Genomic DNA, 14,584 nt, shown 5'->3' with positions numbered 1-14,584 from the left:
ATTCCTATGTTGTCAGATTTTACTCAAGATTTACCAGGCTTAGTATGTATTTGCTATTATGCATCCAAGTAGCTATTTTATGGCTATTTTATAGGGCTGCCTATATTGCCATGTGTTGTTAGGAAACATAGAAGAGTACCATGAATTATGCCTTTGAAGCCCAAGAGCACTCCCGTAACTTCATCTCTAAATGAGTGTTACACTGTGGATAAATACCTAAACAAATTTGTATCCATAAAGTCTTTAATTACTTCAATATATCCTGTTTGAAACAAACAGCTTAATTTCATTTCATTTTGTATAGACATTTCATTTTGTTTGTTTGTTTGACAAACCATACGAACAATTTGTTCCCCCCTCCAGTGCCTACAGAAGGTCTTGGCAGTTCACCAAGCTTAATCTTTGGATCTTCAGCCTGTGGTTAGGAGGGCAGAGGGGACATGGAAAGGCTGAAGAACGCTTCTGTGGGACTTAAATCATTTCATGCCTTTGCCTATTTATGAGAAAAACAGATTGAATATAGTGGGTTTGTAGGCGTGAGACTATGAGTTGAGTATTTTTCTTCACTTGTCCCACAGCCAAGGATGAATCAAAAATGTTGGGTGCTATTGATAGATCTCTAAAGCTGCATTCTTTATGAAGGAAGTTCTGGAACTGCCCATCAACTTCTAGGAGGCAGCATTAAGATCACTTTAAAAATTTAATTGTTTTTTAAACTTGTTTCATACTAAATCACAATATAAAGCAGTTCACATGCGTATTTCCCTCTGCCAAGAAGAGAACATTTTTTCTTTATAAATTTCCACTTCAGCAATTTTGAAACCTTTTCCTCTATCCCAGCAATCAACTTTTTGTTATATTTTAATATTTATGACAGAGAAGAATAATTGCATTCTGTTCTCAGCCAAGTATCATCAGCTTAAGGAGCTAAGGTTCCAAGCCATTAGGAACTTTGTCTATGGAACTCTATCAGCAAGTGAACTGAAGAAAGTGAAAGAATTGACAGAACAAGAAAGCTGGCAAAGCCATGTTGAGTTTATACTTTTGGGATGGTGACTGCAGAGTTTTTCCTAATTAATTTTCAGATATGTTTCATGCCCCTAAAGAAAGGAAGAGAAGTGTAAACTAATTAGATTAGGTATTTTTACATGACAGACGGCATTAGAACTATTTGTGGCAAAATACCAACCCAGCTGAGTTAACCAAAGCATTGATAGCAACATTTAGGTCCTGTGGCACCCTTTGCATGTGCCACATCAGTCCTGGTGTCAGCCACCTCCTTGCTCAATAGTACAGGCTCGGGGCCTTGCCCAGTTGTGTGCAGAGTTGTTGCTTGTTCCTACAGCTGCAGATACTTGTTTGTGTATGCCAGCTTCTTCAGATATCAACAGTAATCAAGTCACATTAATTCTCTTGATGGATTAATCTAATTCATTGTCAGGAGCTCTCTCCTGTGTGAGATAAGTGTTCACGCTCACACTGACTTGCTAAGTGCCATAAATGCAGACAGAAGGGCAACCCATTATTAATATAATGACCTAGTGTAATTAGTTCAATGGAGCTGAGGGAGCATTAGATCTAGTTGTTGAGGTCGTGCAGAACATGTATAAAATAGATTGAAGTGCACAGATTCATATTTCTCTAATTCCATAGAGAGCTTTCTGCATATCCATTTACTAATCAGTTCTAAACTACAGAGAAGAAGAAGTGCTTCCTTTGTAAAAAATGGTCATTAATTTTCCTTCCTAAAATAGCAGCATCAGGGTACTTTGCCATTAGACATAAAGAATTTTTTTCTGTCTTTTCATTGAACTCGTTTAGCTTCTCAATTGCAAATTTTCATGTCTGTGTGGTTTTGAAACGTGTGCATTTGTATATTCAGCAGTGCATGCTAAAGCGTTCTCAGACACTAGCACTTATGTTCCTGCTTTATATGCTGAAGTGCTCTATATTCAAACATATTTAAAATTGGACAAAGCAGAGTTATTAATATTTCTGTCACAACTCTGAAATGTTCCTCATCATTTCAAGAAACTTCAATTTGAGGGAAAACAGAGAAAAAATATCCCTCACTAGTTCAATGTCAGCAGTGAATGTCAGATATTTAGTGAAATCATTGTAACAGAAAAGGGACATGAGCTATTTTACTGCTTTTGGAAGATAAAACCCAATGAGCACTCTTGGTAGGATTGCTTTGCCATGTTCAGAACTTTGGTCTGATTCCAAAGTCAAAGTTTGGAAACTGTTTTAAAACTTCAAAAATTCAGAATACTGTCTTGATTTTTATCATATAGCTAGGGTGGGGAAAAAAGGCATTTGCCACTTGATATTCCTCATAACTTAAATGAAAAGAAACCTGTTTTGCCTCTCCTGTCTGCCAATGTAATGCTGGGTTTAATCAGTCTCCTCAAACCTTTTTTTGGAAAAAAAATTGTAACTTAGTTATCGAAGTACTTTTGTGAAGTTCGAAATCTCTTTGGGCTTGGTGTGACTATTTTTTATGCTGGTTTTGTATAGCACTTAAACATAACAGCACTTAAATGTACCTAGATGCTGTAATAGCATTTCCCCAGACAGGAAATATGAAGTGAAAAGAATGTCAGACAAGATCTTAAAACTAACTGTAGATCTGAATTCTGGTTCCACATCTATTTCCTTTAATCCAGTACAGTTTAAAATACAGAAAATTCTAGATGCTAGATGGTGAATAAAGTGTGAGAAGACAGAAATGGGCTACATTGTCCCCTTACACACATACACACTCAGCCTTTCATTGAGAGTGCACTGTAAACTTTAATGCTCACATTGGCTCTCAGTTTTACACATCCACATCTACCAAAAACCCACAAGAGGCAGAAGAACACTGCTAGATTTCATTTTTAGAGGAGCAGAATGCCCAGAAAGGTGTTGCAGCAACCTTTGCTCATGCCTTCAAGCCTCTGCCCTGTATAGGACAAATCATCATGCAAAAGAGCTGCTCTGTCATTGCAGCTGTCAGTGTGCATTCCGGCCAGCTGGTTGGAACCTCAGGCTCTTGCTGATAAATATAATTTCCCTATAAATGTTTCAAGTAGAGGTGAGACTTCAGCTGTGCCCCTGCAATAGGTATACCAGGTGTAAGGGCTTGGAGCTATTTCTAAATTACCACAAATTATTCAGCAGACTACAAGATGAAGGAAGGAGATATCATAGCATTCCTCTTCCTCCTGGGCTCTAAATCAAAGAAATGAACTTATCTAGAATAAAATAGTTGATTATGTATATCTCCATATAATCTACAGAACAGAAGTCCAAACTATTACTTCTGGCAAGCTGTAGAAATATTATCAGTTTGCTCTTTTTGGCAATTTCTCCTCTTCATTATCTCCTTTTTGTCTCAACACCTACACTGGATTTTGGAATATTTATGATGTTATTTAGGAGTGATAGGTGACAAGCTTTAGGGATAAGGGCTTCCCTAATGCTTTCAACAATAGGAATAAACTGGACAGTCCACCAGGAGAATGAGCTATTCAGCATGATAGGGAAAAATGCTTTTCCAATATTGATATTTGAAAATATGATATACCAAGTGCTTCTTTCCAAACTGATACAGAATAGTAAAAATAACTGATTGTCATTCATAACAGAGGTTTTGAGCTCCAAGTTCCCTTCAGTAATACACAAAGGTTGTGCTGGGGCTCACCCCTGAAAATTAGTGGATGGCACACATAAATAAAAGTGGGTACACTGGTAATTAACTTAACTCTAAATTCATCTTCTGGTAATGGAAAGAACTTTTATGGGTTTGAGAATCATGAGAGACAGGCAGGAGCAGCAAGCTGTATATCACACTCATGCAATAAGGCTGGGGCATCACCAGAATCACCTGTGAAAATCTGGTGTTCATGGAGGAGGTGCACCTGTGGTGATGCATCACACAGTGTGGGCATCGCCACAAGTACAAAGTTCCCCCAGCACCCATTCATTTTCTAATAGAAGTGGTCATTATTTTTTAATGCTCTGAGCTAAATCCAGTTATCAGATATCTCAGCCATGTACCAGAGCAATCTAGCACCCATAGAGATGAGTGTTTTGAGAATCCCTAATGACTTTCATAGAAAATAGGACATGAGGATGCTCTGCTCAGGTAGTATGACAGCACTTCTGTAACACAGAGAAGCACCCACAAACAAAGAGTGTCTAATCCCTAGAGCAAAGATTTTGTGTGTGCCTCTCTTGGATTGCAATCTTGCAATCTAAATTCTGTCCCACTCCCTCACCCCTGTTTAGGTGACTGCACCTGCTCTATTTATGTCACATCTAATAGCTGTAATGTTGAATTGGGTCAGACTCCAGACTGCAACTGATCTTTGTGTAAGGGTCTAATTAAATTTCAGCTCTGCTCTAGGTGATTACCTGCTATTTTGGATCTTATCCCCAAATGATGACTTTTAATTTATTAAGAAAATACCAACATATTCATCTTCATGATTGTAAAGAAAACACGGGAATCCAAATGGATAACAACAGTGTAAAAAGTGCAACAGTAGTTCAAATCTCCATGCCAGTAGTTCAGAGTTCCATGCTTTTTAAGTTAAATTTAATAGGCTGTAATTCACAGAGAGAGTATTTTTCAGGCCAGTATATTTTCTAATAAATGGAATAAAGATCTGGAAGAAAAACCTGTGTAAAACAAAATGCAAAGAGAAGAAAGATGTAAGAAAGTCTTGAATCCACAAAGGACTTGCAGAAATATAGCCTTTGCTAACTGCTGAAAGCTATTAAATGGTAACTTGGCCTTTTGGAACAGATTAATAAATCTTTGATTTAAACACACTGGCAGCCCTGACTTGCAAAAAAAACCACAAAACTTCAGTACTCCATACTGCCTTCCTCTGACATCCTCAAAAAATGGAAAATCCCTAGTATTCCACTAGTTAACACTTTGTCTTGAACTTAACTTTGCTGGGTTAGGTCTGACTGTGAGAGCTGAAAAAACATGTCAGGCACCACATCGAGCAGAGGCAGCAGCAGCCTCCTGTCCTTAGAGACCAAGATACAATATCAGGAGTGTGAAGCCCAGTGGGTGGGACTGGAGGAATACGGAGAGGAGATAAGAACAAGAGAACTCATGTGAGAATAGCAGAGATGAGGCTGGAGACAATTTGGTGTGTCTGAAAGAAACAGAGACACCGAACCAGATCCTCAGTTTTCCTGAAGTGATGTGACCCTGTAGGGCTAAAACCTGACTCCACTGAAGTCAGTGAGGACTCTGCCAGGGTTATACCGGGGTTGGTATTACATTCCTGATGAATCAAACTGAGCTCATACCTTGCTATCTGCTTGATGAGACCTGTGGGCCTCATATAAAAGATCTCCATGTTATGTCCCTTAAAAATAAACTGACACAGCAACGAAAACTTTGCCACTTTTTTTTTAAAACCATGACAAACCTAGCCAATTTATTCTATTTATTATGCTGCACGCATGCCTCTTAAATCTTGTACCTTATGCTTTCTAATATAATATAAATTGCATGAGGAGGAAAATTAATACTTAAGCAAGATAAGCTTCTTATATATTAGATTGTAAAGACAACCTGGAATGGGGCTGTCTCTGAATTTATGGCAAGTAAAGCTCAGAACTGGGTCTGGCTCTTCCAGCACAGTAAGGAATGTGGAGTGTTCATCCTGCCTCTGGTAGGTTTAGAAACCTTAAACCGTGTTTCAGCATTTTTGTGCTGACCCTGAGGGACTCTCAGCATTGCAGCGAGTTCAGCATCAAACCTCCTGCCTGGTTTCTCTCTGCAGTCAAACTTGACCAGAGTTTCAGTATTTGTCTTGACTGTCGCCTCACAGTCCATGATTTGAGCAACCAAGCTATGAAAGGAAGGGGAAAAAACCAAGAAAAGCATGCTTTGTATGTAGTGGCTTAGTAGAAATTTCAGATGGCAGAAAAGACTGAGGAACATTTCTGGATCATTTATTTATCTCGGGGGGCAGGAAAGGATGCAGTACATTCTTTTGTCAGCTCTTCCAAAGGATGACTAAGTGGCTTTCATAGGCAGGATATTGCAAACATTTAACAATACTGTCCTGTAATTTCTGTTTTAGCAGTCCAGTAATGACAACAATATGTCGCAGACAAGGCATGAATTCGTGAGTGAGAAATATTTAAAGATTAAAAGGTCTAAAATTTATGTTTCTAAATTAAATATAAGCAGACAGCAGCAAAAACTTTCCACAGTTTTGTACAGTCAAAGTACTTGCAGGACAGCCTTCACATTTTAAAGTTGAATTTTGGCCTTAAATCTGTACCAGTGTATATTTTCTTCCTCTATTCGTGGTCTTTAATTCCCTTTCAGAAAAATTCCACTGAATTTCAAAATTTACTAGGTTGTTTGGTTTTTTGTTTTTTTTTTTTTAAGATTCCTTAGAGCAGCAACTCGGAGGAGCAAGAGCTGCGGATTCACTCGACACCATGAACCGAAGCAGAAATGACAGCACCCTCTGCTGTCATTTTAGATTATTACCTTATAGATTTTTATCTTTTAATCTCACTGGTTTTATCTTTCCTTGGGAAAAGCTGACAGAATCTTTGGTTCATAATTTTTATTTCATTTTAGGAGGACTGTGACTGCCTTGTGCTTTATTTCTATTTTTTTGCTTTGCAAATGTTATATTCTGCAATTCAGACTAATTTGTCCTTTGGAATCTAAAAGGAGCTGAAATTTTAAATCAATGACTTCTGCTTATGTGAGATAAGATTCACCTTTCAAAATACACCCTGTCTTTCAATAAACATGGTTTTTATAACATCTACACTGAATTTCAATATATATTTTCTAAAACCCACTCTAACTGATGAGCCAAAGAGCCCAACAGGTTTAATCTCCACTTCATACAGCTGGCACTGGGGAGCTGCACAATTAGGATTATATCTCCCTTTTCCCTGCTGCAGACACAGGTGATTCTGAGCTCCCAAGAATGTAGCAGTGGATTGACTACAGAGACCTGAAGGGATTTATTTCCATGATTAGGGACTGACGTAAAATTGAATTCTATGAAATTAATATATACTCCCTCTCTCTCTAATTCCCACTTCCCTTCTGTGATGGACATATGGTTTTGGTTCTGAGCTAAACAAATTCTAAAATAAATGTAAAATCACAGCAACTTTATTTAGGTACTTAAGGAAGTTGACTTATTTGCTGTAGACCTAAACTGATAGTTGTTTTTAGTTCCTTCACAAGCGTGAAGAGAGTGAAATATATTGTATTTATAATATTGTGATTTACACAAAAGTATGTGTGTTTCTAGCCTATGGGACACTGAAAATTGAGCTCTGGATCAATTCCAAGAAAATCCTTTACTTTAAAACTTCATGTGAGGTATTAAGACAAGAAGGGATTAAATCTTCCTTTATATGTAAGCTCTGTTTCATTAAATGGACTTCAGAGTTCAGTTTCAGGTTTTCCAGCTACTGCTTTTTCTTTCCAGAGGAAATTTAGTAAGTATTCTGTCCTCTTTCTTTCCTTCTTTTTTTTTTATCAGTATCTTTTTTTTTTGATCAGCAGCTCAGTATCAACATTTTAAATTGAAGTGCTAGGAAAGATTCTTCTGTATTAATTAAAAGAAACTGTTCTGCTGGCTGTGGTTTTAAAACATTGGGTATAAGCATTCATGTTCTTGAATAAAAGTGATTTTCAGGAGAGAAATGCAGTGTAAATATGGATAATGTACATGAAATGCTAGGATTTTGTTGAGGAGAACAAAGAGATAATTATCCCAGCATTACTTTTGCTTCATGTAATTTCCCAGTTTTTTTAGCATGCAGTAAACCAACAAAACCAATGGGGATTCAATGGGACAGAACTGATCATGTTCTCAGGAGGCATCAGCTGGCACATGAAAATCACTAGTGCTGCATATGCATACATTAGCAAGTATGTGGCTCAGGATTCCTCATGGAAGGTGCAGGCTCAATGCTGAGTCTCATGGTTGGCTCAGTTCAGTGTCTGTGTCTATTTCTAGGAAAAATTCCCACGAGATTGAACAGAATGTCCTCTGCACAAAAGTTGTATTTACTGTGCATCACTGCCTGTAGGATCTACAGCCAAATGAACCCATGTCCTGTCTCCAGACATATCACAATCTGGGTCTGTTTTTAGTTGCCATCTCAGCCTCACCTCACAAGTGAGTGGATTCCTTTTCCTGTTGTCCTGTGTTTTCTTGTTCTCCAGCCTTAGCTGATTGAAGAAAAATGAAATCCACATTCCCTGGCCACAGCCTCGCTCCTCCCGTCCCCTCCTCAGCATTCAGCAGGGCCAGAAGGCTTCCGAGGCCGCCTGCACCTGACCGTGCTTAGGTGCTTCATTACAACTTCATTATAGCATTAGGTGCTCCATTATAACTTCATTGTAACTGTGTCTCTTCATGCGGGCTCAGGGTCCTGGAACTCGAAATCAGGGGGAATGTCTGTCTGTCTGTCTGTCTGTCTGTCTGTCCGCAGCTCTCCCCGTTCTTTCCCTGTTGGTGCCATCCCCTCTGTGCCCGTCCGTGTTCTCACAGCTCCCCGTGCCCACTAGGTGGAAGCAGAAAGGCGCTGTCCGAGCCGCGGGGTTCGCAGGGCTCCTCCATCCTTATCCCGGGAATCGGCAGGGCACAGCCGGAGTCAGACCTGCTGCTGCTGCTGCTGGGCAGGTGGGGAAAGCCCTGAAGACCTTCGGGTGTATAAAGAGTAAATCCTTCTCGAATTCTCGAAGTGTACGGAAGGCAAGTTGCTTTGTCAAAACCACAAAACGGGTAGTAGAGTTCTTGGGGATTTTCTCCTCGAAAGCACTTCCAAAACCTGCAAAGGAATGTTCCTGTGCATTGCTGTCTCCCACACTCGTTGTCAAATATGTGGAGGTTTCCACGTTCAGCTCATTCCCTCAGGATATGCTACATATAGCAAAGGCATCTCTATCTCTAGGGAAAGTGCTAGAGGTCAAAGAGGGCAGCAAGGTAAAGGCAGTTCGTGTCATGCTGGTGACATTATTCCTTTATTTAAAAATACCTACATTTAATAAATTAACTGAGCTGTCTGCTGTCTGTTGCGATGAAAATTCATGTAGAAGCTTGAACACCCGAACATGGGTCTTCTTCTGGTCCACTTCTGTTACATAACTAGCACTAAAACTTAGTAAAAAAATTCTAAAAAAATTTATTCTAATTTCATAGTTTTCCTTTTCTATATGGGGACTAACTCAGTATTTTTTGAATGGAAGATGAGATTATTTTTGGTGAAGGAAAAAAAAAAGAAAAAATAAATTACTTAAAATAATTGGAGCATTTACATGTGGAAGAAAAGAAAATAAACAAAGAAAAATCTCTCATTCAAATCATAGCTCTGCTTGATTCAAGGCAAGCCTTGATTTCAAAGGGCAGCTTTACCAGAGACTGGGGTCTCTACATTAGTTCATGGGACACGGTGATGCAGTCTGTGCCTACCCAGCCTCTGCTTCTTTGCAGGTCTCTCTCAGCATGTTAATCAAAATTACCGTACTACAGGAAACATCTTCTGCTGAAACATTGTTGCAATATATTTGGCTAACAAAAAAAAAGCATCTTTTATTTGGAAAATTGCTCCAGGAGCTCCTGACCATCTTTGTTCAATGGAGCAGGAGGGCCACGATTTCAGAGTAAAACCAGCAAGCTCAGCACACAGCCTGACCTCTCGTGCACATACAACTTCCCAGCTGCTGAAGCCTAATAAAAAGAGTGGCAGAATGACTGTGGAGACATTTGGTACCAACCAAGCACCACTGGGAAAGATGCACTTTGCTTCTCTTCTCCAGCTCCTCAGTGTTTAAGCTGCAGCCGTTCAGATTTCCTTGGAGAAATCCTCACCAGAGGGCAATTTAGTGGAGTTCTTACTGCATTGAGTTCTTATTGTTCTGTATGAGAAAAGCAGAGCAAGGAAAGAAAAACAAACAAACAAACAAACAGAACAAAGCCAATAACTATTAAAAGTGAAATGGTTCAAGAGCAAAAATTCAGAAAATGTTCCCCATCAAACAGGATTATTTATATTAGCTTTTCATTCCTGCATTCCTGCAGGTTTGATTCAGAGGCAAAGTAATCAATATTTTGCATATTTTCATCATGCTAACAACATACCAGAGGAAATTTCACAGGGATAAACTGTTCAGCAATTTCTGTGGTATATTAACAACAAGCAAGCCTTTGTTGAATGTCAGACCTTTACTTCTGCTTTTGTTTTTGTCAGTTTTTTTTTTTTTTTTTAAGCAATATTGAAAACAAAACAAAAGAAAACAGAAGCCCTGGTTTATTTGACCATTACTTAACTTCATATCCTTTTCACAAGACAAGTTTGCTCTGGAACCCAATCCCTGTAGCACTTCCATTTCCTCATATAAATTGTTATTTGTCACAGTTCCTGCATTTAAGTTATAATCCTGTCTTGCTCCATTTTTAGATTTCACTGTAAAAAGAATGATTTAAATCAAGGTGAATACATTTCTGTTACTGTGGTGGACTTCACAAAGGCTTTTCCTGATGTCAAATCTTCTCTAGGCTCTTGACAAATACCATTGCTTTTGTAGATGATTTTTCCCACTAACAGGATATGTAGCCTTTCACCTCTAAGATGCTGTTTTGAATCCTGCCCTTCTCAATTGCCAAACAAGTGTCAAAGAGCAGCAATTTAGATTGCAAGACTTGAAGAATCTTGATGTCATTTCCAGGGAAAAGATGTTCAGAAAGCACAGAAGTCCCTTTCTTCTGAGACTGGCCTTGCTCACTGAAGAGTTAATAATCAGAAACTAAAGTTAGACCAGCTCAGTTACGAAATAAAGTGGACATTCTCAGTAAGTCATGCAATTAAGTATCTTACAGATTTAGCAGACTTCAGGGTCAGAGAGAGGGTATCCAGTGAGCAGAAGCTCGTGCTGTACATGCCATGGTAATGGCTAATGGAAGCTTTAATGCCTTTGCTTTACCTCCACCATAAAGAAGGCTCTGGAGACAGCAGCATCCCCAGCACATCTAATGTCTGTTTGGTGCTATCAGTGCTTTCCCAAACCAGGGTTTGTGTACAAGCAGAAAAAACAACAGGTTTCCTTTTTGCATGCCTGAACCATACCTATCCCATGGTTAAACAGAGTATTCTTTTATCATGTTCTTCATGGATGATGGCCCAGGAGAGGCAGTAGTAATGAACCCTCTTGCCCTGTGCAATTTCATTAACCTTTCTCATTTTGTGCTTATGAGCTTTGCAACCTCAAATGTCACCTTATTTTCTGCCATCAGACGCATGAGTTAGTCATGCACAGTTTTATTTATAAATATAATATCACCTTGTTTATTTGAGCCCCAGAGATTTTGGGTAAACACAGAGCCTGAACAAATGGGGATGCTGGGGCTGAGCATAAAGTTCAGCATTTTCTGAGCACTCTGTGCTGCCTTAGTAAGAGCAGGTAATCATCCTAAACATAGGAGAGACCATAAGGAGAGCAATCAGAAGCAGAACTCCAATCTAAACGTTTTACACACACACACACACACACACACACACACACTCACTCACTCACTTAAAATGTCTTAAATTCACTTACATTAAAAAGATATGAAACCAAAACTCCAGAACTCATGCGCACTTTGCATAGAGACAGGGAAGAAAGAGCTGCCCTGACCCATGCTCTGCTGGGACAATAAAGATATTGCAGTTGGCTCTTGCCAGTCCTCCTCTTGCTGCTTCCCATCTTTGCCTTTTTGGGAGAGTAGAGGAGGATTCCAGCTGCCTTGGCACTGCCCTGGTGAGCCATTATACTTTTCTGTCAGCTGCTCTGATTAGACAGAGTGTTCAGGAATTTTCCATTTTTTGGGCTACAAAACAGTCCTTTTGGCTCTGGCAGGTCTCTTCCTTTTCTTCCTGGTGCATGCTGAGGTGAAGAAACTGCAGTGTTTCCCAGCACTATCTAGGGCATCCATGACAACTTCCCCTTGGCTAAAGCAGTCTCTGACAGACCTTTTGTCCCTGACATAGTTCTAAATGTCCTACTTTGACTTCACAGTCTTCAGCCCTTTTGTTCTCACACCTTTTGTTGCCCTTCTCATGTTTCTGGTTTTGTTGACTTTTTTTCCAGCATTTTGCTGTTTCTTTGGCTCTGGGATGTTGTGTTGATCCTATTGATTAATATTTTTACTGTATCTTTATTTACTCCACACCCCAACCTTGAGATAGCTCATCATTTTTTGCTCATCAGGTACTTCTGGCTTGGTAACAAATTTATTGAAGTTCCTCATAGTTACTTGTCATTCCTAGTCCAAGCCTATGCAATTCTCTTCTGTACTCAGTGAAGTCCATAGCCCTCCCTCAAAAGGTCAATGAAAGTTGTGTTTGTGCATAACAGAATTTGGCATCAAAAGCTTCAGTTTTTTCATGTGTTACTTTGAAAAACAAAAACCTTAAAAATTGAAATATGAAAAGAAGTGAAGGTTTTTCCCAATCCACATTTCTCACTAGAGCAGAGATATTTATTGCCTTAGTGATGCAGGTTTTCACTTCTACCCACTATCCCAAAAGATCCAGAGAGGTGTTTCTCAGAAGCTTAGGAATATGACATCATGGAGTGTTTTTCTAGGGCTCCCAGGACCCCTACTTTGAGCATTCACCTACCTGCAAACCTTTCCCACCTTGCCTCAGATCACCAAATCTGATGTGCCTTTTTAGTTCCACCTGCTCTGCTTTGGGTGATATTCCCATCTGCCATACTCCTTCCCTGTAGCTGGGTGGTCAGCCAAAGTCTTCTCTATTCTTGGCTGTCCTTGCAGGATAAAAGGAAAGAATCAGAGCTCCTCCTTTATCCGGGATTTCAAAAGTCCAGTCTGCACTTACCAGATGTCAACAAGAAAAAAGTGTTTTCAAAAGAAAATAGCAATATAGTAGAGGAATAGTATGTAGCCACAGAGTATGGAGAGCCACATTTATCCATCAAAGTCTCTGCAGTCCAGATATCTGTCTCTAATTCATCATAGCAGAAGAGTGAAGAAGGGGATTTGCCTAGAAGAAGAAATAGGGCAGAAACTTTTAGCCAGGTCTGCATTTCCCTCTGCAAATCCCTGGAAAGGTAGAAGGGGGTCGGAGTACGTCTCCCATCTCCCTCAGGTCTGCCTTACACTTCTGTTCTCCAAGGCATCTGGAAAAACACAGACCAGCTGTCCTGTGTGCATCACATTTGAGTTCCATCTCTGAACAGAAGGAAATGGGGCCCTGGACCCCAAAACCATTGGAAACAGAATGAGGCAAGCCATTGGGGACCTAACTGAACCAAAAGGGGAAATTTCTGGTTTGGATTTTGAAAAGTTTGCAACACAGGCCATAAAAATTTCCCCAGATGTAAGTATGAACAACTGCACTGCAGTAGCCTAGTGCTTGTTGTAGGACATTATAATGGCAACTGGAGAATTCCTTTATGTATATTGTTGCAAAATGGTGCTGAGCAATATTTATGAGTGTACTCTTGAACATATTTTCATCCTGGAATTGACTAATCATGTGCAGATTTACCAAAAGTTTATCAGAATGTCAGGCAGTGCCAAGGAGCAAAGCAGCCAGACCATTGCACGAACTGCAGTGGAGCTGTTAGCAAGGACACCTGGCACAGCAAAAAAAGATTTAAAAACCCAGTTTCTCTTCTGCTTGAGTAAAATTTCTTGACAATATAAAATTATTTTCTTAGAGAACAAAGGGCCTTTTCAAGGAAGAAGGGTCATTTCTATTGATAATCGGCTTCCAAATTTTGAACAAGAAAAAAACCAGCCAAATATATTATAAATTATATATTACATATATAAAATTTTTTTTGTGTATTTAAATACATAAAGATATTTAAAATGTATTGTAAAGATCACTACACTATCAAACTTAATTTTTTCCAGCAAACTGGACATATTTGAACACCCCAGATTCTTTTTCACAGATGTCACTTGCACAGACATTACCCTCCTCGTTATTGTACATGAGATTTTTAAATTCTTCTGCTGGAACTACTGAAATATTCATTTTAAAACAACAAACAACATTTCCTCACATGCCAAGGAAAACGGGAATTTTAACATCTTAAAGCCTTCCCTAGAGATGGCAGGATTGCCTTGGTTTGTGTGTTACTCCACAGAACTGCATGTTATGCCAGGGGGAGGGAGGGACGTCTGCTCTGGTTTTTTCCACTAACTTCACACTGAGAAGCTCTTTTTCTCCAGATTCCTGACTTTGCTCATGATTAATTTTTGTATCCACCAGGTAGGACAGTTTTGTAGAGGGTGGGGAAAAAAAGTAATTCCATTTGCCCAGACTCCTGTGGCAAGCAGCAGATTTGGAAGGAGGAAGTCTGACAGGTTAAGGCTGGTTGGGTCTCCTTGAATTTTGGTCCCTCTTCAGAAGACCCATTGCTTCCTGACAGTCAAAAGTTTCTGAGCCTCATCTGCTCACCTCTGCATTTAGTGCCTGGTTTCCCTGTGCCACCAAGATGTGTGTGTGGGCTGCTTCTCATGCTCAGCCAGCTGCCCTCTGCAATCAGGGCACTGCTCCTCTGCCTGGC

The sequence above is a fragment of the Zonotrichia albicollis genome, chromosome 3 (genome assembly GCF_047830755.1).
Source record: "Zonotrichia albicollis isolate bZonAlb1 chromosome 3, bZonAlb1.hap1, whole genome shotgun sequence".
Classification (NCBI taxonomy): Eukaryota; Metazoa; Chordata; class Aves; order Passeriformes; family Passerellidae; genus Zonotrichia; species Zonotrichia albicollis.
Note: the sequence above shows the minus strand (reverse complement) of the source record.